General features: G+C 42.0%; 1 non-coding gene across 1 annotated transcript; it reads left to right on the forward strand.

Moving 5' to 3' along the window:
- Positions 1-15,763: 15,763 nt before the first annotated feature.
- LOC129532249 (U6 spliceosomal RNA) lies at positions 15,764-15,870 on the forward strand. Its single transcript, XR_008677904.1, has one exon. It is a non-coding gene; the product is annotated as a U6 spliceosomal RNA (small nuclear RNA).
- Positions 15,871-22,629: the final 6,759 nt, after the last annotated feature.

The raw sequence follows: 22,629 nt of genomic DNA on the forward strand, positions 1-22,629 counted from the left end.
TGCAGAGACGGATACTTGTCTCATCCTCTGGCTAGCACTTTCGCTGGTCTAGGTTGTTTGCCTGGTGGGTTGATCCTGCTCTTCTTGCCTAATGGGGTCTGAGCCCCTGCTTACTATGCCTTTATGAGGCAGTGGTTGTTAACACTTACATAGTTATATCTAAACATGCAAGTACCAAGAGACAGCATGAATCATCTGAGTACCAAATAGATTGCTCCTTCCTATTATTATCTGGCAACATCCTTTCTTCCTAATGACGATTACAGGCAATCACCTCTTTCCAGAATGCTAACTCTGCTTGCCAGTTACAAGCGCATGGACTGTCTAGGAAGCAGCCATAGCTTTGTGTTTAGTGAAACTCTTACTGTATCACTTGGTGGAAATGCCTCCCCCACTCCCCACACTGCCACTCACAGAGTCCAAGACTTCAGCTCACAGAGCCTAAAGCTGTAGACACAAACACAGATTCCCCAAGTGTGTCACTGAGAGTGCTAGCGAGCGGGGCGCTCCTATGTCCACTCCTTGGTTACTAGACATGTTGGGGACATAAAACCATATAATGAATATTAAGTTGTATATCACATCATGAAGGACCCCATCCTTACAGGGTATCATATCCAAGATCGACATCTCTGCTATCCACAAAGATAGGAAAGACTCAGAAGTGGAGTGACATCAGGAAAATGGCAGAGTAGACAGCTCCAAACTCCTGTCCCTCTACAGAAACATGGAGAAAAAGCAGCAGAAACTTTGCCAGAACTCTGGAAAAAGTAAAAGACTTATATCAATCAGGAAAGCACTGAAATGAGGAAAGGGCAACTTCAAAGTGACAGAAAAGTGCTGTGGCATTTTCACTTGCCCTTGCCCCACCCCTTCATCAGCTTGATGGTGATCTTGAAGATAGTAGTCCACTTTCCCAATTTAGGACCCAGGTCCCAGGTTCCAGGGGGAGCAAGGCAGACCTTATTCACAAATGACTTTGTTTGTCTATTCTAACCGGTCAGAAACGATCTGAAAGACTAAAATGAGGCATTTGTCTGTTTTGCCCAAGTCTGAATCCACTCAAGGTAGAAAAGGGGCAGGCATTGCTTGAAAACATTCTGAGATGACCAAAAAACCCACAGCTCCCTGGGACAAAAAGTTGTGGTTCAGACATACAATATATTACATAAAGCCTGGGAGGAAAATCTGGGAGAGTTTCTTTGGGAAATCAGGACATTCAAAAAATACTTGTGTTTATTGGGGATTTCAAATGTCATGCACATACCCAGGGCAGGTCACGCATTCAGGAAAGATCTGAGAAGACTCTAAGGTTTTTCCTTTGGAAGATCTCTAGGTCCAGGGTTATCAAGAAGTGAAGGCTAAGACAGAGTTGTTAATATCCTGGTTAGGTGTTGAAGGAATGCCCCAGCACAAAGCCAATCTGCAAAGATTGAAAGAGATGCTTAAAAAAATTTTTTTTTTCAACCACGGATGAATACATAAAGAAAATGTGGCATATACGTACAATGCAACATCATTCAGCCTTTTTTAAAAAGGAAATCCTGGCCTGGCGCAGTGGCTCACGCCTGTAATCCCAGCACTTTGGGAGGCTGAGGCCGGCGGATCACAAGGTCAGGAGATCGAGACCATCCTGGCTACGGTGAAACCCCGTCTCTACTAAAAATACAAAAAAAAAAAAAATTAGCCAGGCGTGGTGGCGGGCACCTGTAGTCCCAGCTACTTGGGAGGCTGAGGCAGGAGAATGGCATGAACCCAGAAGGCAGAGCTTGCAGTGAGCCTAGATCATGCCACTGCACTCCAGCCTGGGCAACAGAGTGAGACTCGGTCTCAAAAAAAATTAAAATAAAATAAAATAAAAAGGAAATCCTTCCATTTGCGGCAAATATACTAAGTTAAAGAAGCTGGACACAGTAGGACAAATACTACATGATCTCACTTACATAAGGAATCTAAAATATTCAAACTGAGAAGCAGAGAGTAGAATGATGGTTGCCAAGGGCTAGGGGGAGGAGGAAATAAGCAGGCATTGCTCATTGGGTGCAAAGCTTCAGCTATGCCAGAGGGATAAGTCCTAGAGACCTCCCGTACAGCATAGTGACTATAGTTAGCAACACTGTATTACATACTTAAAGATTTACTGGAAATAGATCTTATGTTAAGTGTCCTTATCACAAAACATAAGAATTAGAAATGAAGAGAGAGGGAGCAAACTTTTTGAAGTGATGAATATGTTTACGGCATTCATTGTGGTGACGTTTTTATGGGTATATACTTATTTCAAACTCATCAAGTTGTATACCTTAAATATGTATATCGATAAAATGGTTTTAAAAATACATGAAGCAAATGCACATTTCTCCAAAGAAAATATACAAATGGCCGATAAGTACATGAAAAGATGCTCAACATCATTAGTCATGAGAGAAATGCAAATCAAACCCAGAATGAGATGCCAGTTACTGATAATGAAAAAGATAATAGCAAGTGTTAATGAGGCTGTGGAGAAATCGGAACCCTTATACACTGCTGAGGAGGAAGTAAAATAGTGCAGGCACTTTGGAAAACAGTTTGGCAGTCCTGGAATGGTGAAACATCGAGTTAACCCTATGATCCTGCAAATCTACTCCTAGGTATACACTCAAGAGAAATGAGAACATGCGCTCACAGAAAAGCTTGTATATGAGTGGTTATAGCAGCACTATCCATAATAACCAGAAAGCTGGAAATAATCCAAATATCCATAAAATGTGGTATATCCACATGATGAAATATTACTCAAAAATACAAACAAATGAAGTGCTAATACGTGCTACAACCTAGATGAAACTGAAAAAAAAGTATGTTGAATGAAAGATGCCACGTATAAAGCACCACAGGTTGTGCGATTTCATTAATATGAAATGTCCAGAATAGGCAAATCTACAGAGACAGAAAGATTCCTGAACAGAAAGATTACAGACAAAAATAACAGATTAGTGGTTGTTTAGGGTGGGGGGTTGCCGGTGAAGTTGGGAAGGAATTTGGTGGGGGCCAGGAAGCTAAGGGTACAGATTTTCAAGTAACGAGAATACTTTAAAATTAATTGTGGGTGGGAGCAGTGGCTCACGCCTGTAATCTCAGCACTTTGGAGGCCAAGGCGGGCAGATCACTTGAGGCCAGGAATTCAAGACCAGCATGGCCGACATGGCAAAACCCCGTCTTTACTAAAAACACTAAAATTAGCTGGGTGTGGCGGCACATGACTGTAGTCCCAGTTACTAGGGAGGCTGAGATGAAAGGATCGCTTAAGCCCAAGAGTTCAAGGCTGCAGTGAGCTATGATTGCACCACTACACTCCAGCTGGGATGACAGAATGAGACTCTGCCTCTAAATAAAATAAATACATAAATAAATAAGAGAAGTCCAGCAGCATATTAAAAGGATACAACACACGACTAAAGTGGAGTTTATCCCAGGAGTGCAGTGTCAGTTAAACATTTAAAAATTATTTAATGGGGCCGGGCGCGGTGTCTCACGCCTGTAATCCCAGCACTTTGGGAGGCCGAGGCGGGCGGATCACGAGGTCAGGAGATCGAGACCATCCTGGCTAACACAGTGAAACCCCGTCTCTACTAAAAAATACAAAAAAAATTAGCCAGGCGTGGTGGCGGCCACCTGTAGTCCCAGCTACTCGGGAGGCTGAGGCAGGAGAATGGCGTGAACCCGGGAGGTGGAGCTTGCAGTGAGCTGAGATCGCACCACTGCACTCCAGCCTGGGCGACAGAGTGAGAATCTGTCTCAAAAAAAAAAAAAAAAAATTTAATGGGCCTGGGCACGGTGGCTCATGCCTGCAATCCCAGCACTTTGGGAGGCTGAAGCGGGTGGATCACCTGAGATCAAGAACTCGAGACCAGCCTGGCCAACATGGTGAAACCCCGTCTCTACTAAAAATACAAAAAATTAGCCAGGCGTGGTGGCGGGCGCCTGTAGTCCCAGCTACTCGGGAGGCTGAAGCAGGAGAATCGCTTGAACCCACGAGGGGGAGGTTGCAGTGAGCTGAGATCACACGCCACTGCACTCTAGCCTGAGCCACAGTGCAAGATTCTGTCTCAAAAAAAAAAAAAAAAGTATTGGAAGCAAGAAAAGGATAAACTAAATCTTGTGGTACTGGATAAGAGGTGAAAGTATTATTGTGAAATCTCATTTAGCTTTATATATATATAAAATCGATAGATACAAAAACAATAATAGATACATGTGTGTACATGGGTTAGTATACAACATATATTACCTAACTGTCTCATCCAGCTTTGAGGGCTTAGAAGTAATACATCTCAGTATTGACAAGCACACCCAGTGTCCAGATCTTAGTTTCTAAAAAAACACTTTCCAGTGAAAAAACCAGATTACTTTAGAGAAATGGTGGATTCCAGGGTTGAAGCAGGGGAAATGCAAAATGAGCCTGTAGCATCTTATTATATCAGAAAGTAAAGATGTGCTCAACAAATGAAATGAAGCCGGGAATGAATTTTTAATCCGCTTAGCCCCTACCTTTTCTTACCATCCAAGCAGCAGTGAGAGTTTTGTACATGCACTGCCCTTGGGGTAGGGGTGACATTGAAACAACAATGAAAACAATCCTGGCTTATTAGCCATTAAGACGATTTTTTTTTTTTTTTTTTTTTTTTTTTTTGAGACAGAGTCTTGCTCTGTCGCCCAGGCTGGAGTGCAGTGGCGCCATCTCGGCTCACTGCAAGCTCCGCCTCCCGGGTTCACGCCATTCTCCTGCCTCAGCCTCCGGAGTAGCTGAGACTACAGGCACCCGCCACCATGCCCAGCTAATTTTCTGTATTTTTAGTAGAAATGAGGTTTCACCGTGTTAGCCAGGATGGTCTCGATCTCACGACCTTGTGATCCACCCTCCTTGGCCTCCCAAAGTGCTGGGATTACAGGTGTGAGCCACCGCGCCTGGCCAAGATGACTTTTTAAGTCTATGGCAGAGCCCATAGTCTTGAAAGCCATGGTTTTTATTGTGAAGAGCCAGGTGTCTGAAACAGAAAAGGGTTTTCTAAATCCCAACACCTTGGCGGGTTTTTTTTGAGATGAAGTTTCGCTCTTGTTACCCCGGCTGGAATGCAGTGGCGCGATCTTGGCTCACTGCAACCTTCACCTCCCGGGTTCAAGTGATTCTCCTGCCTCAGCCTCCCGAGTAGCTGGGACGACAGGCATCCACCACCACACCCTGCTAATGTTTTATATTTTTAGTAGAGATTGGGTTTCACCATGTTGGCCAGGCTGGTCTCAAACTCCTGACCTCAGGTGATCCACCTGCCTCGGCCTCCCAAAGTGCTGGGTAAATTACAGGAATGAGCAACTGCACCCAGCCGACACCTGGGCTTTAAATAACAAATGCTTAAAAGTCTGCAGGGACTCAAAACCCAATGGGAAAGAAGCAATACCCAAGCAATACCCTTCCAGCCCCAAAGCAGATGAGTTGAAGGAGGTGGTAAGACATGGAAGGTTTGAAGGGATCACAGGAGTTGGAGCCTGGGGGTTTCTTTAAGACTTGGACTTATGGGTACAGGATGTGTTTGCAAAAATGAAAAACAAAAAAACCCCAAACAGAAACAGAGTGATCCTATTAGGTTTATGGGAATTCCAGAACAAAAAAGGTTTTGCATGGCATCCAAGATGTAGCTAGGAGACTACAATCCGTCTGGGTAATAGAATAGGACAGCAACGGTTGGCAGAGGGGACCCTAAGATCAGCCTCCCAGGAACACAGGGACCCCCAAGAGCTGTGGACATCATCAGACAGGGGACAGAGCATGGCAGGCTAGGGGGCTGGACAGAGGCCAGGGCAGAGCCATGGGTATCGGCAGCTGGAATAGAGGCTGTCACTCCAGGCCAGAAGGGGATGGCCACGTGTCAAGTGAGGCCAGTGAGAACAAGGACAGCTGGGATGAGACTCTCTTCCCTGAGGGACAGGAGAAGTGACAAACCTGTCAGAAACTTAACAGCACGCCCTCAGAGAAGGAAATAAGAGCTAAAGGAAGAATCCTCAAATTATTGACTTTTTGTTGTTGTTACCCAAAAAAGGCTGCGTTTTAGACTCATATGACTGAATTGCCTTGAATTAAGAAGCCTCATTATCCATTATCAAGAAAAAAAGAGATTGAGATGCACCACTTTTGGAAAGCTGGAAGTATAGGTCACATGCAGAGATCAAGTCCTACTGGGTCTTGTCCTGCTGGCAAAACCTTGCTGCTCACTGCTGCCATTTAATGGGGTCTACCTGTTGCTTCTGGGATAAATGGTATCTCTAGTGTGCCTAAGTATGTAGGGAGAGGTGTCTGGGCCTCTCTGACCATGGAGTCAGTAAGGACAATTTGTTCTAGGTCACACGTGGGGCCCTCCGTGAGCCTGGTCTGGTACGGAAGAAATTCCCCCTACTGTTCTGGAACTCATCTGGTGTCAAGTGTGTCAGGTAGTGTAGGATGGGCAAGAGATCTTCTGGGAGCCAGGGGAGAGAGAGACAGCTTGGTTATGGACAGAGCTCTAGAGCGACAGCTACACCCGTCTTGAATGGAGAGGTACCTGCCGGACACTCCAGGAAGCCTGAAATACAGGGATGCCTATGACCCACAGAAAGCCACACCAACCACCTGTCCCCTTCCCAGTCTACACAGCAAATGTCAAGTAATTCGGATGGAGAGGGTAGATCAGGTTCTCACTCTCTCCCATCAAAATTTAGCTGCCTTATGTCCCAACTCCCTACGGTATTCCTACCTAAAAAAAAGGAGGGGCAGCTAAGGCATTAATTGTTAGTAATGGCTTAATGGAAAGTCTTTAGCAAATCCATTTGCATTTTAATAGAGGTCTTTTAGGCCTCGGTAGAGAAGTTAGTAATGGGGGATTTGGGGCTTTTAGAGAAATAAATTAGGGCACCCCTGACATTTACCGCAGGGTCCTTTTCCTTGCTGGTTCCCTAAAGCTACGCTACCAAACACTTCCAGAAGTCTATTGTCGCCTGTGGCTTGACAGTCCTGGTAGAGGTTCCCTATTTTGACTGTGGCAGGCCCCTCCCAAGAGCAACTGAGCTCAGCACAGTTCTTTTCCCCTCGTTCCACCATCCCTCCAGTGACGGGGCACTGAGACTGATGCAGAGGAGAAAGGCAAGGAGAGAAATGATTTGCATCTTAGACTGGTGCAAATTCACACTTTGTGGAAAATTAACAGGTTCCTCACAAGACACCCTCCCCAGCCACCATGAGACCAGATGCTCCTTAGCCTCCCCAGGGTGAGTCGAATGCGATCGCATGAATATTGATATCCGAAACTCCCTAGGCCTAAGCATCCATTTGCCCAGTCAAGAATTTCAGTTCTCACAGTTTTTCTCCTCTGCTCCACATTTTCCTGGGAATCACCAGGATGTGTCTTACATGCGCCAACAGTGAGCCTGGGCTGCCTCTCACCCTGAGTCTGTGTTGCTGTGGAGGCACCACTCTGCAGCCTTGTTCCTCTCTGCAAGCAGGCTGCTACCCACACTGGCTTGGACCTCTGCCCCAGTCAAGGGGGCAGAGCTATGACACTAGTCTCAGAGTTTCAACAATGCCTGTTGGAAAGGAAAACCCACCTATTTATTGTATCCTTTCTAACTCACTTAGGAAGGATGCACAACATCTTAAATATTATGGGGTTTTGGGATCCAGTATAACAAAACTTTCAGGCCACACAAAGGTTTTTCCCATAGTTTGTTTCATGGTAGGTATCAGGATGCTACTCTTGGAACTGAAGATTAGAACATGCCATCCCAAAATATGCCATTTTCAGGTGAAGACAATTAAGAAACAGCCAATGCAGGAAGGGCTCTCTGCCCTCCTCCTTTCTGCCTAAAAGCAGTGTATAAATTTTCTGTGAGAAATTTGTCTTTCCAATACTAGGAAGAAGAAAACATTCTTATCACTGGAGATAAGAAGTCAACTCTGACATGAGTCTGCACAAATAAACCTTATGGAAATAACCCTTATTGTCCATTCATTTCTCCCATATATTTCCTAGGTTTTTCCCCCTCAATTTGCCACCCCTAGAAGCCCAAATGCCTTTTCTTTGTCTAGTCACTTCCCCACAATTTATTGCCCTTTGTTATGATGGTACCGTAAGCCCCCAAATCTCGCCACTTCCTTGAGGTTTTCACTTTTTTTTCTATGAAGGCCCCCTTCCTGTGCCACATACAAATATAAATGTCAAATAAAATTTAAATGATTTTCCATTATTAATCTGTCTTTTGTCAGCTTAATTCATAGGTCTCAGTCACAACATTAAGAGGGCAGAGAAAAAGTTGTGTCCTCCCTCACTATTATCAAGCCCTACTAAAGAATATGGCCTACCATGCAGGATTCCTTCTTCCTAGGACCCACTGACTCTCTTTTAATCTCATCTTCCATTCAGACTTCCCTCCCAGGCATTGTGGAGTTTCATCTGCAAGCTACTCTCTACACAGTATTTCTGAAAAGGATGGCTTCATTCTTACAAAGTGATGTCAGACTTCTAGAGTGAATTTATTTTGGAGGTGTTCGTCAAGACCAAATGCTGCCAGGGAGCCCCCCTAGAGCTCAGACTCATGTCCTCACGCAGGCATTGGAATTGGATTTGTTGTCAATGGCGTTTTACAAAACTCTGATTTTGTTTTTGTTTTTGTTTTTTTGAGACAGAGTCTTGCTCTGTCGCCCAGACTGGAGTGCAGTGGTGCGATCTCGGCTCACTGTAACCTCCAACTCCTGGGTTCAAGCGATTTTCCTGCCTCAGCTGGGACTACAGCACACGCCACCATGCCTGGCTAATTTTTTGTATTTTTAGTAGAGACGGGGTTTTACCGTGTTAGCAAAGATGGTCTCGATCTCCTGACCTCGTGATCCACCCGGCTTGGCCTCCCAAAGTGCTGGGATTACAGGTGTGAGCCACCGCGCCCGGCCCGCAAAGCTCTTTCTTAATAAAAGCTGAGACTGGTCTCAGAGAATGCAACAGCAAGAAGAGAAAAATTCATCCCCGGTTCAAGGACAACACAGGCAGGGATCAAGGTGGAAAGAGATGGTTGTTGGAGAGAATGTCATAGAGACCCATGTTTAACTCATTCATGTCCTCAAGTTGAACAGTGCTTTGTTGTTGGGGGCCGAATGCCTCAGGTCTCCAGGATGTGCAGTTCAGATGCCCAACACTTTCCAGACGGTAGATTAACAGTCTCTGCTTAAATATTGAGGCTGGTGGTTCTGTTACTGAGAGCTGTACACTTAAGAGCCTCCAACACATGCTTGTGGGTGTCCCACAATAAAACACTTGCTGCAATATTCAACCCCAGACTTGGCTTGAAGAGGAAGATCCCTTCTGATGGTGAGGAGGAGGATGCCGAACCATCCAAGGTCAAGGTGGAGACCCTGCATAAGCTGTGCTAGTCAATACAGGCAGGACTCCTTGCACCTCAGATAATTATCTGATTGGGACTCCATAGGCCATAAGTTTAAAGAAGGTACTGCTCAAACCCAAGTGGATCATTTCTTGGGCAAAACTTAAAGACTCAATGAAGTGAAAACACCTATCATTTTGCTCTGGTGATGGGAAAGAGGATATCTCCTGTTAGCATACAGCAATGGTATACCTAGCAATTCAGATACTAGTTTGTCTGGGAGCAGTCAGGAAACACGAACAGGAAGCAGAAGAGTCACCCCATTCCCTTGAATAAATGAGCTCTGATGACCCTGGAGGATGGAGCTCTAAATGAAAAAAATGGAACAATCAGACTCGGTGCCAGAGGTCAGCAGTGAGACAGATGGTGAGGCCAGGTAAAGTCACATGCAGCACCCAACAACCTCTCTCATTCCTAATAAAAAGATAGTAAGGGCTCCTTTGACTCTCAGCTTATAAAGATTAGCCTACATCTGGCAGGCTCTCCAGAGGTGAGATTCTGGGACTCTGAGTCTGGAAAAAACATTACTGGAAACTAGGATCAGGGAAGAAGCTGTCCCCTCTCGTCATCCTCAGCCTTCATTCATGCTGCCACTGTAGAGCAGTCATATAGACTCTGAGCATGACATCCTCAGTGTTAGACAGAGCTTGTCTGGGGTCACAGCATGGTGAGAAAAGGAGCCAGAACTGGATAGAGAGGCGCTGGAGAGGACAGAGGGAGAGATGTTGGTTAACACTCAGTAAGGAGGGCTGCCCAATCCATACTTGAGCATGCAAAGCCTGGCATCACCTCATATATAGAAATATGACCCTGGGGACAGAGTTCTGAGACACAGCAGAGCAAAAAACCATGTCGTCTTTACTCCAAGAAGAAAAGTTTAAGTGAAGTTGGAAGAGACTTTTGCAGGTACTGTGAAGAACACACTAGGGAGAAAGAGAAATAAACATTCTCTGCACTCTCTTGGAGGCTTTATTCTTCCAGATGCTTAGATTGCAAGTAATAATAACCCAGACTACATTAACAGGAAAAAGAATAATGTATTAGCTCATAGAACTGAAAGCACAGGAATAAGTGCCTGTTTCAGGCAAAATTAGATCCAAGGCCTCCAACAATGTTTTCTGGAAATTGTTGCTCTGATTCTGCTTTCCTCTTGATGTGATTTGGATGTGTGCCACTGCCCAAAGCTCATTTTGAATTATAATCTCCAATGTTAGCAGTAGGGCCTGGTGGGAAGTGATTTAAATCATGGGGGCAAATTTCTCATGAATTGTTCGGCACAGTCCCCTTGGTGCTGTCCTCAAAATAGTGAGCAAGTTCTCGAGAGATCTGGCCATTTAAAAGTGTATGAAACCGAGACAGCCAAGTGTAAAGGGGTCCCCAGAGAAACTCCAAATGGCCTGCGCACTGGGAGGGGTGCACACTGGGGTGGAGCCTCGGGAAGTTGGTGCTGTTTGCAGCCGGAAGGAGCCTGACCCCTCCTCTTCCTGGGCGGAACGTGGGATTCAGTCTGCGAGGCGGGAAGCACACTAGCAGGGTTCTGGCTTTGTAGAAGGTCCCTGTTGGGGTTTTTTTCCCTTTTGCCCAATAATTTCCATTTATTCTCACCCTTCAAAGTGTCTGCAAGCCTGATCTCTCATGGCCATGTGACAAGAACCCAGCTCTTAGCTGAACTAAGGGAAAAGTCCTACAACAAAACCTCCCTCCCCACTCTCTATCTCTCTTCCTCCTGCTCCAACTATGAGAGAAGCCTGCTCTCCTTTCACCTTCCCCCATGATTGTGCAGCCTGAAGAACCATGAGCCAATTAAACCTCTTTTCTTATAAATTATCCAGTCTTAGGTATTTATTTATAGCAATGTGAGAATGAACTAATAGACTTCTCTATTAAGCTTCATTTTCAGGCAGGCTCCCTCACCCCTTCTGGAGACCATCAGCTACTCTAGGCTTACAGTCTACAGTTTAACAATCCCAGGGAAAAAAACAAGACCCTTTTTCAATATTTCCAGCAAAAGTCCAGGCATTGATACCAATTAGTACAGCTTGGTCCTGTGCCCATCACTGGTTGGGCCAATTAGTGTGCCTAGAAGGACATGTGGTCTGATACATTAAGCTCACATCATGACCTTGCCTCTGACACCTGTAGGAGGGATGAGAGCTCCTCTTTATAGGACTGAATTGAGAGTGGGAGGGCTTAGCTCTCCAGAAGAAAACAGGTGCACTGTTCCTCAAAGAAGGAGTGTTGGGAAGGTGAAACAAGTGTTCACTCACCCAGTGGCCTAGGAAGCCACTTCTGCCATAAAATTGCAATACGGGTAAATGCTGGCGCTCTGAACACAGGCAGGGGTGGGCTTGAGTCCTTATGACTTATTAGTATGAGCTCAGTGAATGATTTCACTCCTCTAGGCCTCAGGTTTCTCACTGTAAAGTGAGAATACTGCCTTCTTTGTGGGTATACTGGGAGAGTGAAATGAAACAATATTAAATATTCATTCAAAGCTAAAACTAATAGTACCTTTTCCCAACCTCCCCTAGCAGCTTCAGCTTAGATTAAACTGAAAGTAGATTTTGTCTGCTTTCTTCATAACTATTTCCCTATTCTTTATAGAAAGTAGGCATCCTTGTATACTGTTGCCATAGTGTCAACATTTGTTGAATAAATGAATGAATGATGACAAAATTAATACATTTCTGGAGAATTCCTACTTTCCAAATATCAGCTCCCAAGCCCTAGCAAACAGAATGAATTATCCCCTCCTCTGTGTCTGCTGGTATTTTTAATTAACTCCTCTTCCAGCTCTTATCAGCCAGAATGTGAACCAGGACTGTGTGTGACTCAACTCAAGCTCCTACTGCCTAGCACCCAGCCCAGTTTATGTTGCTGAATAAAAAAGATCAGCTAGTCCAAACGCCTCACTTTGCAGATGTTCTAATAGAGCCCCAGAGAGGTTAATTTGCCAGAAGCCCCACAGCTTACCGAGTGATCCATGACTTCTAGTCTATTCTTTTTTCTACTTCATACTCAGGACTCTGTTTTTTTCATGCTGCCATGAGCAATGCACACTGCCAGGAATAAAGCGAAGTTCTTGGTCCTCTAGAAAGGAAGGGGCATCATTATGAAAAGTCATCATCCTTAAAGAGTGGCATCAAGTACCAAATGCAAGTGTAAGGGTCATTCACTTGCTTCATACCACATATAAACACATTTTTAGTTTCAACATTTTTGTTTTTATTTTTGTTTTTGCAACCTTTGCTTCTTTCCAATAACTCAGGCAAGGCTCAGCCATTCCTACCCATCCTCCCCACACATGCATACCCAATTCCCAACTATGGTTGGAGGAGGCCAACAGGCCTTATTCGGGCTGGAGACTGAATGCTAAGCCCACAGCAGTGGGTTGTTAACCTCCTCACACTATGCCATCCCTTTTTCTGTCTGAAGGAAGAGGTCCCAGCAGGTACTAAGCTAGCATCTCCCCTTCCCTGACTGCTCCTAAACCCAGTTTCCCAAAATCCACGTACCGTGCCCAGTTAAATTCTATTCAAACAGAATCCACCAGAAACACATTCAAGATTATTTATGCTATTTTCCTTACTGGAGACTATGAAAAGACATTTCTCTTATTCATTTACTAATTCGACAAACATTTTAGCAGATACCTGTACTATGTGCCAGGCACTGAGCGTACGAGAACAAATAAATGAATCATGAAGAATGTATGCAGGGCTAAGGCAACTATGTAATCCCTTAATAGTTTTTGTATCAGAATCCCCAAAGCAGAACTTTCTCATTCACCAACCTCTCCCTGCACCCCTCCCCCCACAAACACCAATATTTAACTCAAAGAGCATGTCGTTAATAGCTTTTTAATTAAGAGGAAAGTTTCTTTCAAGGTAAGCTGAATCTTTTGGCTGCAAAAAGGTGTTCTTCTTATAAAAATAAAAAAAACAGCAGGTAGGTCTCTCATATTGATAGAAAGAAGGTTGATGGTGATGTATTCACTGCTTCCTTAATACCAGGAGGAAGGGCTGAATCTAAACTCAAAGTACGTGGAATGTTTTGATGTGAGAAGAAAGCAAAACATGTAAGACTCCATCAAAAATCCCGTTTGGAGGAGCTCAGAGGAGCAAGACATTTCTCCAAGACTCAGGTGCACAGCTAATATATCTGAATGAATTAACTCGGCTATGCATATTTTTCTTCCTCTCTTATTCCTAATGAATTCATTCATTTTGAAAATTTAATGACCCTAACTTAGTAGTGTTAAGCCAGGCTTCTAGAATGTTCCCTAGTATTCCAAAGCTCCTTCCTTGCTAATTGTAAAAAAGTTTCCTTTTCAATTTATAAAAAGAGACATCTTGGCTTCTCATTTGTGCAAATATGTCATTTTCGAGTGAGGAAACTGAGACCCAGAGCACACAGCTAAGTAGCTCTAGATCCAAGACCCAAGCCTCTTAACTACAAATTGAGAATTACACTTAAAGAAGTCCATTCGATAACTGTATTCCTTGAAATTTACATAATAGTCTACCAATTATTAAGGGTCTATTACGTACTAGGTACTTTACATATTTTTTTCTTTTAAGCCTCAAGTAAAACCTCCAAGATAGGGGTCACTAATGGATGCTGTTGAAGTGTTTAAATAATACCATTATATAGCACTTAGGGTGTACTGAATACTTCCTACATATTATCTCCAATTTTCACAAAAACCCTGCAAAGTATCATCAACCTTGTTTTATAGATACAAGACCTGGGTCTCGGAGGGATAAAGCAACTTGCGAAGCTCACGCAGCTAGGACATGAGTAGGGCTGCATCCAGATCTCAAAGCCTGTGTGCTACCCCTGAAATGCTGCCCATGTAGGCAGCCATAGACCTATCTCAGCCCAAATAAATAGCATCAAAGACTCTTTCTCTCAGCGGGCCTATTGTACACCATAGAAACACTCCCCAGCATGAGGTAGCTAACTAGAGTGATGGTGCAACTGATAAGGTAGGTGACACTTCCAGGCAGGGCCGAGCTCTCAGCATAGTAGTGCCATGTAAGGGGACCTTGCATTATGGTTCTATCTGGGCCTTGGCTTGTCAGAGCCTGGAATTTCGCCTTAACATTTCATTTAGGGGTGGCCGGTATCCTTAAATTTTGTTTAATTTTAGCTGTATCACAAAACAACTATCATATAATGATTATAACGATGATGATGCTGATAACTACCATTTATTGAGTCCTATGTCACATGATGTGCTTTATGTACTTTGTCTCTAATTACTATGGAGATTGACTTACCCACCTAAAATGAAGCCCATTTCTCTTTCAGGACACATCCCCCTGTTGAATTGTGGTGTTTAAGAGATTTTTTTTCAGAACTGTTGCAGACAGAGGTGAGTTCCTATCTCCTTCTGCAATTACCTGCTGAATATCCTTGAGTGAGAGGTCATTGCCATAAAAATAACTTGCCAAAAGTTAATTTTCCTTATGCATAAGTCGTTGTTTTAGTCTGTTCAAGCTGCTATAACAAAATGCCATAGGCAGAAATTAATTACTCATGGTCCTAGAGGCTGGAAGTGCAAAGTCAAGACACTGGCAGATTTGGAGTCTGGTGAGGGTCTGCTTCCTGGATCATAGATGGCTGTCTTTTTCTGTGTTTTCACATGGTAAAAGGGGTGAGGAATCTCTCTGGGGTCTCTTTTATAAGGCCACTTGCTCTTTTAAATAAGGGTCCCACGTTGTTGCCAAGTGTACAAAAATAGCAGAAAAGCTAAAATCAAAATGTTGGACTAAGATTAGATGCAGGAAAAGATGTAGACAGGATGTAAAAAAAACAAGTATGTAGAGTCATGAATGGCTCAAAGTCAGACACAACAGCGTCACAAATAACAGTCTAAACACTGGTCATCTCTGAGATGTCTTCCACAGATTAATCTCACCGATTGCATACAGATGCTTCCATTTTATCTTAACATTTCGAGGTGATTCATTTTATTCTGAGGACTTACGTGCCATTCATTTTCTTCCACAGCTGCACCAACATACACACACATGCTCAAACATTAGTCTCAACCAAAAATTATATACACAAACAGACTGAAGCTGGGGATGCAGTCAGTCAGCCAGAAGTTGTTTGGTAAATTATCTATTCATTTGGAAGAAAAACAAAGTTAGATCCCTATCTCAAGCTACTGAATGAACAAAATTAAAACTCCAAAATGTAAACATTAAAAAAAACTATAAACATACCAGAGATGATACTTCAAGTTAGAGCAGCCTAAAAAGGTGGACAAATCCTCTCCCCGCCAAAACAAATACAAAAGTATAAAGTTGTTTTGCTCACTTCAGCAGCACGTGAACTAAAATTGGAATGATACAGAGAAGATTAGCATGGCCCCTGCACAAGGATGACACGCAAATTCATGAAGCATTTCATTTTTAAAAAAGTATAAAATTGTTTAAACAAGCGTTTTAGGACTGGAAATCAACCAAAAGCAAATAATAAACTAAAAAGGGTCTATTCATGAAATCTACCCAAATGTCACATAAGAACAGCAAGAGTCTGAACTTACTGATTATTTCCTTCTATCATCTCACATCTATAGACATAGATAGATGAGTAGAAATTATCCTTTCTGCAGCCAGGCGAGGTGGTTCACACCTGTAATCCCTGCACTTTGGGAGGCCGAGGCAGGTGGATCACCTGAGGTCAGGAGTTCGAGACCAGCCTGGCCAACAATGATGAAACCCCACCTCTACTAAAAATACAAAAATTAGTCGGGCATGATGGCGGGTGCCTGTAATCCCAGCTACTTGGGAGGCTGAGGCAGGAGAATCACTTGAACACAAGAGGCAGAGGTTGCAGTGAGCCAAGATAGTGCCACTGCATTGTGGGCGACAAGAGCAAAACTCTACCTCAAAAAAAAGAAAGAAAGAAAGAAAGAAAAATTATCCTTTCTGAAGAACACAGAAAAAAAAGGCTGGAGAAAAATGATCAGAGCCTCAGAGACCTCTGGGACAACATCAAGCACACAAACATACATATAATAAGAGTCCTGAAGGGGAGGAGAGCAGAAAAAAGGTTAAAAAAAATTTTTTTGAAGAAATAATGCCCTGAAAACCTCCCAACTATGCTGAAAAACATTAATCAGCAGGTTCAAGAAGCCCCACAAACCTAGGTAAGAAAAATACAAAGAGATTTGCACATCATAGTTAAATTGCTAAAAGCCAAAGACAATTTAAAAATCTTGAATGCAGTAAGAGAAAAATAACTCCCATGTACAGAAGAACAACAACATATTTAACAGCTGAGTTTCCATCAGAATCAATAGAAGCCAAAAGGCAGTAGAACAACATATTCAAAAGACTCAAAGAAAACAGTGTCAACCAATATGTCCAGCAAAATCCAGCATATAAACAGAACCAAAGACAAAAACCACATGATTATCTCAATAAATGCAGAAAAGGCCTTTGACAAAATTCAACAGCACTTCATGCTAAAAACGCTCAATAAATTAGGTATTGATGGGACGTATCTCAAAATAATAAGAGCTATCTATGACAAACCCACAGCCAATATCATACTGAATGGGTAAAAACTGGAAGCATTCCCTTTGAAAACTGGCACAAGACAGGGATGCCCTCTCTCACCACTCCTAGTCAACATAGTTCTGGCCAGGGCAATCAGGCAGGAGAAAGAAATAAAAGGTATTCAATTAGGAAAAGAGGAAGTCAAATTGTCCCTGTTTGCAGATGACATGATTGTATATCTAGAAAACCCCATCGTCTCAACCCAAAATCTCCTTAAGCTGATAAGCAACTTCAGCAAAGTCTCAGGATACAAAATCAATGTGCAAAAATCACAAGCATTCTTATACACCAATAACAGACAAACAGAGAGCCAAATCATGAGTGAACTCCCATTCACAATTGCTTCAAAGAAAATAAAATACCTAGGAATCCAACTTACAAGGGATGTGAAGGACCTCTTCAAGAAGAACTACAAACCACTGCTCAATGAAATAAAAGAGGATACAAACAAATGGAAGAACATTCCATGCTCATGGATAGGAAGAATCAACATTATGAAAATGGTCATACTGCCCAAGGTAATTTATAGATTCAATGCCATCCCCATCAAGCTGCCAATGATTTTCTTCACAGACTTGGAAAAAACTACTTTAAATTTTATATGGAACCAAAAAAGAGCCTGCATTGCCAAGTCAATCCTAAGCCAGAAGAACAAAGCTGGATGCATCCCACTACCTGACTTCAAACTACACTACAAGGCTACAGTAACCAAAACAGCATGGTACTGGTACCAAAACAGAGATATAAACCAATGGAACAGAACAGAGCCCTCAGAAATAATACCACACATCTACAACTATCTGATCTTTGACAAACCTGACAAAAACAAGAAATGGGAAAAGGATTCCCTATTCAACAAATAGTGCTGGGAAAACTGGCTAGCCATATGTAGAAAGCTGAAACTGGATCCCTTCCTTACACCTTATACAAAAATTAATTCAAGATGGATTAAAGACTTAAATGTTAGACCTAAAACCATAAAAACCCTAGTAGAAAACCTAGGCAGTACCATTCAGGACATAGGCATAGGCAAGGACTACATGCCTAAAACACCAAAAGCAATGGCAACAAAAGCCACAATTGACAAATAGGATCTAATTAAACTAAAGAGCTTCTGCACAGCAAAAGAAACTACCATCAGAGTGAACAGGCAACCTACAGAATGGGAGAAAATTTTTACAATCTACCCATCTGACAAAGTGCTAATATCCAGAATCTACAAAGAACTCAAACAAATTTACAAGAAAAAAAAACCCCATCAACAAGTCAGCAAAGGATATGAACAGACACTTCTGAAAAGAAGACATTTATGCAGCCAACAGACACATGAAAAAATGCTCATCATCACTGGCCATCAGAGAAATGCAAATCAAAACCACAATGAGATACCATCTCACACCAGTTAGAATGGCGATCATTAAAAAGTCAGGAAACAACAGGTGCTGGAGAGGATGTGGAGAAATAGGAACACTTCTACACTGTTGGTGGGAATGTAAACTAGTTCAACCATTGTGGAAGTCGGTGTGGCGATTGCTCAGGGATCTAGAACTAGAAAAACCATTTGACCCAGCCATCCCATTACTGGGTATATACCCAAAGGACTATAAATCATGCTGCTATAAAGACACATGCACACGTATGTTTATTGTGGCACTATTCATAATAGCAAAGACTTAGAACCAACCCAAATGTCCAACAATGATAGACTGGATGAAGAAAATGTGGCACATATACACCATGGAATACTATGCAGCCATAAAAAAGGATGAGTTCATGTCCTTTGTAGGGATATGGATGAAGCTGGAAACCATCATTCTCAGCAAACTATCGCAAGGACAAAAAACCAAACACCGCATGTTCTCACTCATAGGTGGGAATTGAACAATGAGAACACATGGACACAGGAAGGGGAACATCACACACTGGGGCCTGTTGTGGGGTGGGGGGAGGGGGGAGGGATAGCATTGGGAGATATACCTAATGTTAAATGACGAGTTAATGGGTGCAGCACACCAACATGGCACATGTATATATATGTAACAAACCTGCATGTTGTGCACATGTACCCTATAACTTAAAGTATAATAAAAAAAATATATATATATATAAAGAAGCTAAAATAAATTCATTCAAAGATATACAAAAACAGGCCGGGCACAGCAGCTCACGCCTGTTATCCCAGCATTTTGGGAGGCCGAGGCGGATGGGTCACTTCAGCTCAGGAGTTTGAGATCAGCCTGGCCAACATGGTGAAACCCCATCTCTACAAAAAATACAAAAATTAGCTGGGCGTGGTGGCAGTCACCTATAGTCCCAGCTACTCTGCAGACTGAGGCACAAGAATCACTTCAACTCCGGAGGTGGAGGTTGCAGTGAGCCAAGATCGTGCCACTGCACTCCAGCCTGGGTGACAGAGCGAGATTCTGCTCAAAAGAAAGATGAACAAAAACAGAATCTGTAGCTAGCAGAACTGTCCCATGAGAAATACTAAAGGAAGACTTTCAGGTTGAAAGAAAATGGTACCAGAAAATGAATCCGCAGAAAGAAATGAAGAGCAATGGAAATGATAAATATGTGGGTTAGCATAAAGGGCTGTATGAACAGGTTTTTTTCTCTTTTTTTTATATGAGTTTGTTTTAAATGTTCTGTTTAAATATATATTTACAGATTATGTAAGTTCATATGATATATATATATACATTTGTTAATATAAAATAGTTTAAAATGTTTAAATATTATATGACTGCATAAGGCAATCACTCTATCACTGTTCTGTCGGATTTATGGCATATATAAGTATAATAAATATAGCATTAATGGCTCAAAGAATGGGGAAATGGAGCTATATTAGAACAAAGTTGTTATATTTTTCAAAATTCCCAGCATTAAGCTAAAGTAGATTGTGATAAGATATGTATTATAATCCCTAGAGTAACCACAAAGAAAATTAAATTTCAAAATAGTTAATAAAATAACCTAGGACTTAAAATGTCTCACACTTAAAAAAAAAAAAAAAGGATGTGTTTAACACAAGAGAAGGCAGCAAAATAGGATGGGGGGAAAAAAGACATGGGACATACAAAAACAAATAGTAAAATGGCAGATGTAAATCCAAAGATATCAACAATTAAATTAAATGTAATAGATTAAACACTCCAATCAAAAGGCAGTCATTATCAACATGTACGAAAAAGCATGGTCCAATACAGTTGTGTGCTACACCATGACATTTCAGTCAATGACAGGTCGCATATAGGACGGTGGTCCCATAGGATTATAAAGAAGCTGAAAAATTTCTGTTGCCTCGTGATGTCATATCTGTGGTAACGCTGCAGCACAAAGCATTACTCATGAGTCTCTGGTGAAGCTGGTGTAAACAAATCTACTACCAGTCATATAAAAGTATAGCCCACATAATTATAGTTGCAGTCTCTAATGCTTGATAAAGATAATAAATGACTACGCTACTGGTTTATGTATACACCGTACTATACCTTTTTTTGTTGCTATTTTAGAGTGTACACCTACTTATTTTTTTTAACTGTAGAGCAGCCTCAGGCAGGTCCTTCAGGAGATATTCCCAAAGAAATTATTGCTGTCATAGGAAGTGACAGCTCCGTCCATGTTACTGACCCTGAAGACCTTCCAGTGGGACAAGATGTGGAGGTGGGAAACAGTGATATTGATGATCCTGACCCTCCCTGTAGAGCCCTAGACTAATGTGTGTGTTTGTCTCTTCGTTTTTAACAAAGAAGTTTGAAAAGTAGGAAAAAAAATTACAAATTTTAAAAATAAAAATTGAATAAGGCTATAAAGAAAGAAAATACTTTTGTACAGCTGTACAATATATGCTTTAAGCTAAGTGTTATTGCAAAAAAGTCAAAAAGTTAAAATATTAAAAAGGATAAAAGCCAAGCTTGGTGGCTCATGCCTGTAATCCCTGCACTTTGGGAGGCCGAGGTGGGCAGATCACAAGGTCAGGAGATTGAGATTATCCTGGCCAACATGGTGAAACCCTATCTCTACTAAAAATACAAAAATTAGCTGGGAGTGGCGCCACTTGCCTGTAATTCCAGCTACTCAGGAGGCTGAGGCAGGAGAATCGCTTGAACCCAGGAGGCAGAGGCTGCAGTGAGCCAAGATCACACCACTGCACTCCAGCTTGGCAACAGAGCTAGACTCTGCCTCAAAAAAATAAAAGGGTATAAATTTAAAAAGTTGTAGTATGTAATGTTATTTTATTATCGAAGAAAGAAAACCATTTTTAATAAATTAAGTGTAGCCTAAGTGTACAGTGTGTATAAAGTCTGCAGTAGGGTACAGTAATGTCCTAGGCATTCACATTCAATTACCATTCACTCACTGACTCACCCAAAGCAACTTTAGTCCTACAAGCTCCATTCATGGGAAGTGCTCTATACAGGTGTTACATTTTTTATCTTTTATATCATATTTTTACTCTATCTCTTCTATCTTTAGAAATGTTTATATACACAAATAGTCATGATTATGTTACAATTTCCTGCAGTGTTGAGTACAGTAACATGCCGTACAGGTTTGTAGCCTAGGATCACTAGGTTATACCCTATAGTCTAGGTGTGTAGCAGGCTATACCATCTAGGTTTCTGGAAAGGTACATTTCTCAAAACATCCCTGTCGTTAATTGACACATGACTACATAAGCTGTCTTCAAGAAAAGCACTTTTAATTCAGACAAAAGTAGTTACAAAGTAAAAGAATGGGGAAAATATAGCTGGCTCATGCCTGTAATCCCAGCACTTTGGGAGGACCAGGTGGGCGAATCGCTTGAAGTCAGGAGTTCGAGACCAGCCTGGCCAACATGGTGAAACCCCATCTCTACTAAAAATACAAAAATTAGCTGGGCCTGGTGGTGCACACTTGTAATCTCAGCTACTCAAGAGGCAGGAGGCTGAGGCAAGAGAATCGCTTGAACGTGGGAGGCGGAGGTTGCAGTGAGCTGAGATTGCACCAGTGCACTCCAGCCTGGGTGACAGAGAGAGACTCTGTCTCAAAAAAAAAAAAAAAAAAAAGAATGGAGAAAATATATGTAAATCATACAAAATGTTACCATAAGGGAGTTGAAGTACTTATGTTAATATCAGAAAAAAAATAGAATTTAAATCAAGAAATATTGGTAGGGATAAATAGCAACAATATTTCATAATGATAAAAGTATCAAAACATCAGAAACATAAAACAATTATAAAGACATAGGCATTGAATAACACATACATGCAGCAAACACTGACAGAATGGAAAGGAGAAATGGACAATTTAGTAATTGTAATTAGAAATTTTAAGTCCCTTCTCTAAGTAACTGATAGAATGGCTAGGCATAAAATGAATAAGGATATATAAATCTTGCACAACTGTCAACCAACTTTACCCAGCTAACATATAGAATGCTCCCACCCAACAGCAGGGTATACAGTCCTTTCACATCCACATGGAACATTTTCCAGGATAGAGCCTTTGCTGGATCACGAAACTAGTCTTAATAAACTTAAAAGGATTGAAGTCATCTGAAGTATGTCCTCCAACCCTGATGGAACTAAATTGAAAATTAACGACAGAAAGAAATTTGGTAAAC

This window comes from Gorilla gorilla, chromosome 11 (genome assembly GCF_029281585.2).
Source record: "Gorilla gorilla gorilla isolate KB3781 chromosome 11, NHGRI_mGorGor1-v2.1_pri, whole genome shotgun sequence".
NCBI lineage: Eukaryota > Metazoa > Chordata > Mammalia > Primates > Hominidae > Gorilla > Gorilla gorilla.